Raw genomic sequence first — 4,695 nt, forward strand, 5'->3', positions numbered from 1 at the left:
CAATGCTGAGGGGATTAGTATACCATACTTTTAAACTGTAAGACAGAGCTATAGTCATAAAAACAACATCGTACTGTCACAAAAATAGACCATAGATCAATGGAGCAAAATTGCAGACCCAAATATGAGTACATGCAATTTCAGCCAACAGATATTTGACAAAGGAGCTAAGAACATTCACTGGAGGAAAGACAGCATGTTCAGCAAATGGTGCTGGCAAAACTGGATCTCCACCTGTAGAAAAATGAAACTATACCCCTATCTTTCAGCTTGCACAAAGGTTGACTCCAAATGGATCAAAGACCTCAGTGTGAAGTCTGAAACTCTGAACCTGTTAGAAGAAAACATTGGCAATAACCTACAAGATATAGATGTAGGAAAGGATTTTCTAAACTCGACTTCAATTGCTCAGGAAACAAGGTCAAGAATCAACAAATGGGACCTTATTAAACTAAAAAGCTTCTGTACATCAAAAGAAGCAACCAAGGAAATGAAGAGAAAACCCACAGAGTGGAAGAAAATCTTCACCAGCAACACTTCCGACAGAGGTTTAACATCCAGAATAAAGTACTCAAAAACAAAGAATCAAGAAAGGAAGTAATCCAATTAAAAGAAGGTCTGAGGAGCTGAACAGAGAATTCTCAAAAGAAAAAATAAAGATGGCTAAGAAGCATCTTAAAAGGTGTTCAGCATCATTAGTATTTAGGGAAATGCAAATTAAAACCACTTTAAGATTTCATCTTACCCAGGTCAGACTGGCTAAGATCAAGAGAACAAATGATACCAAATGTTGGAGAGGATGTGGGGAAAGGGGAATGCTCATCTCCTGCTGGTGGGGCTGCAAACTTGTCATAAAAAATTAAAAATGGATCTACCATTTGACCCATTTATACCACTCCTCAGCATATACCCAACGAACTCATCCTATTGCAGAGACACTTGTACATCCATGCTTGTTGCTGCTCTTTTCACAATAGCTAAGAAGTGGAAGGAAACCAAGTGTCCTTGTGATCTATGAGGAACAGATCCTCAAATGATCTTAAGAGTAAAATAAATTGGTTTATTTGGGCCCACTGTATGGTCTTAAATACCCAAAAGGAAAGTGTAACCAAAGATTAAAGTAATCAGTATAATTCTTCTACAGTCCATGTGTAATAGCTAAAGGCTACATAACAAAAAACAATGCCAGATAGGAAATGCCTTCTTTTGAGTGGCTGGCCATGGTGGTCCAAAGGACTTGCAGACAGTAACCCAGCATAGAACTGGGAAAATGAACAGCAGACCCAAATTTTATCTAAAGGAATGTTGGTAGCTGATTGCTGCTAGATGAGGAAGAGCTGATCTTCCTAAAATAAGGAACTCTAAATAGGCTGACTAGACTCAGCGGATGGACTTGCACTGGAGAACGGCTGGGGGCGCTGATACCATAGTGGACAGTAACAGGGATGACAGAGTATATGACCGGCCCTGAAGTGGTGGGGAGGCTATCGGAGGGTGACACTTGGAATGTTCTGTGTGAAATACACACAAAAAGTCGATTTAAAATGAGTTATATTTGAGGAAGATGTGTAAAAATTTGCTTCATGTTAATTAGTAAATATGAAAAACATTACCATCAAAATCTACCTGATGCATTTATATCCATGCTCAGGTGCCAAGGATCTCAGCAAGTAACCGACTGTGATTAGTAATAATCAGATAGAGATTAGAAATGCATATGTAAACATCTGTTAGTTGCATTAAAATGAGTTTTTCTGTATGAAACAGTATATTTGAAAATGAAATGGGGATCTTTTTTAAAGGTTAAAACCTCATTCAATTCTATGTGTTACAGAGTTTATACTGAGCACAATAATGCATAACTGTATTAATTCAACACTGTGAACCTAAAAATTACAGCCAATTTTGGAAGATATGAATCTTTGCTCTGGAAAATGTTATTGACTATGTCAGTGCTGTTGTAATGAAATGCTTCTCCTAGTTATGTAGCTATTAAATAAATTTTTAAATAAAAAAAGTCTATTACCAACCTTTTATAAACCTAGAGTGTAATGTCTTATTTTCAAGATGATGTAAGAACAATGAGGAATTGTAGCGAAGGTAAAATTTAATATTTGACAAAGAAGTAGATGCTTTTTAAACATGATAAGAAACACTATCCAAGCGACAGTGTACCCCTGGTGAGAGGACGCTTTACATCCTTTTCTGGAAGTTAAAATGTGGACTGCTGAGATGAGCTCACTCTAGAAGACAAAGGCCTAAGGAACGTTGTCTGCGCTTGAGTCCCCCAGAAACATAGCAGAACCTAACACATGTGCTTGTGAAAAAGTTAGTATTTTTGAAAAGTGATTTCATGTAACAAAAGAGGAAGATATAGCCATGTGAGACAGGGAATTTGTTTTTATTGAATAGTTTATTTCATATAGAACATCTCAGGCAATCTTAATCATCTTTATATCCCATTTCCCACTGGTACCCTCCCATAGCCCCCACCGCTGGAGTTCATATACTCTGTCATCCCTGTTACGGCCCACTGTGTCAACAGTGTCCCCAGTACAAGTCTAAACACTGAGGTCTAGTCAGCCTATACAGAGTCTCTGGTTTTAGTAGGATCAACTCTTCTTCATCTAGCAGCGATCACTTGCCAGTATTTCTTCAGATAAGACTGGGATCTACTGTTCATTTTCCCAGTTCTCTGCTGAGTTATTGTCTGCCTGAGTTTGCATGGGACTTGTATATGCTGACACCATTTCCATAGAATCATATCAGCAGGTTCCCAGGAACTTGTAGGACTCTGTTTCCATATGGTCATGCACCTCCTCCCTGGTTCTTACTATTTTTTCTCCCTGTCTACCATAATGGTCACTGAGCCTTGGGTGTGTGAAGTTCAATAAAGGAGTCCTGTCCAAGGACTATCATTCAGCAGACTCTTGATCTCTACACTTTGGCCATTTGTGGCCTTTTGTGTTCCTGGCCCTCTGTTGAGGGAGCTTCATTAATGAGAAGTGAGAGATTTATTAGCATCCTCTTCTTTTTACCCCTGTTCTATGTTCCATGAGCCTTAGGTATAGATGTTGCATTGTAGATGTGTTACTTAGGCCTGGGCAGTTCATAGACAATGAAAGTCTGTGTGTCACCAGTTGTGGTACTTGGTAACAGTCTCTGACTTGTGCAAAATGGGCTTTTTGATGAGTGGTGACTGGGAATTTGTAAATATAAGGATACATATTTTGCACATAGTAAGAAATCAAGTTAGTTTAGTGATAGTCTAGACCTGGGGTTTTCTCTAGGGTTTATGACCACTCCAGCCATGTATATTTGGTTATGTTTACAGTACCACACTTGAGTTTCCTCCCACTGAGTGGGCTTTTAGTCCAATTAGGTAGCTGTTGATTGCCCCCAAGATAAAAGTGCCACTACTGCACCAATGATGTATGCTGTGCTGGCCACAATGATTTGGTTATTTGGTCTTGAAGCTGGTGTTAGACCATTGACTGATGTTTTTCCTTGGCACCTTCACAGCACTTTCCAAAGCTGTGAGAGCCAGCCTTCAAGGAAGTGGTTTCAGGTCAGCTGCAGCTCTATTTCTCCAAACCTTGTGTCCAAATATGTTCTGTCTTTGGCAGTAGGGTATTACCTTCAAGTTCTGGGAGGCCATCAAGGGCTGTGGCAATAGTCCGAGTAATTTGGAGAGTCTCTTGGATCACCCTAGCCAACAACTCAAAGGAAGGTATTTCTTGTTTGGCACTGTTTCTTGTTATGTAGCCTTTAGCTATACACATGGACTTATGTAGAGATAATGTATGTGTAATTTGTCAATAGGTTGTTGGACTAATATGGTTCCCTCTGGTTTTTTAAAACTAGATAGGCATTATTTACTTGTCCTGTCTCTCTCTCTCTCTCTCTCTCTCTCTCTCTCTCTCTCTCTCTCACTGTCTAACCCTTCCACCATGGTTTCCCCCATTTAAAGTGTCCCCATTTTCCCCTTTTTTCCCTTGATAATACCCATAACCTACGGTCCCACCTCTCTTGAGCTCCTTTTGCTTTATCCCCAAGGTTCCCTGTATAACTCTCCCTCCCCCTTCCCATTTAAATAACCTCATTTTTATCCATTTCTCCCTCAGTACCACCTGTTTAATACTATTCTTCTTTCTCAGGTTCTTTCTTTCCCATTACATCCCTGGTTCCTTTTCACTACTCTGACTCCTGTAATTATGTCTGGATACATACTCACAAGGATTTAGTGCTAGAATTCACATACAAGGGACAACATGTGTCATTTGTTTTTCTGGATATGTGTTACTTCACTTACTATAACAGTTTCCAATTACCTGAAAATTTCAAGATTTCGTCTTTCTTTACCACTAAGTAGAACACCGTTATGTAAATGTACCACATTTTCATTATCCACTCATCTGATGAGGGACACTTAAGTTGCTTCCATCCCCTAGCTATTGTGAAAAGACAGCAACAAACATGGATGTACAAGTGTCTCTGCAATGGGATGAGTTCTTTGGGTATATGCCAAGGAGTGGTATAACTGGGTCAAATGGTAGATCCATTTCTAATGTTTTAAGAGTTCTCCACACTATTTTCCATAGGGGTTGAACAAGTTTGCAATCCCATCAGCAGTAGATAAGCAGCCCCATTTCCCCACATCCTCTCCAACATGGTATTATTTGTTCTCTTAATCTT

This window comes from Nannospalax galili, unplaced genomic scaffold, assembly GCF_000622305.1.
Source record: "Nannospalax galili isolate Female #2095 unplaced genomic scaffold, S.galili_v1.0 scaffold680, whole genome shotgun sequence".
In the NCBI taxonomy this organism is placed as follows: Eukaryota; Metazoa; Chordata; class Mammalia; order Rodentia; family Spalacidae; genus Nannospalax; species Nannospalax galili.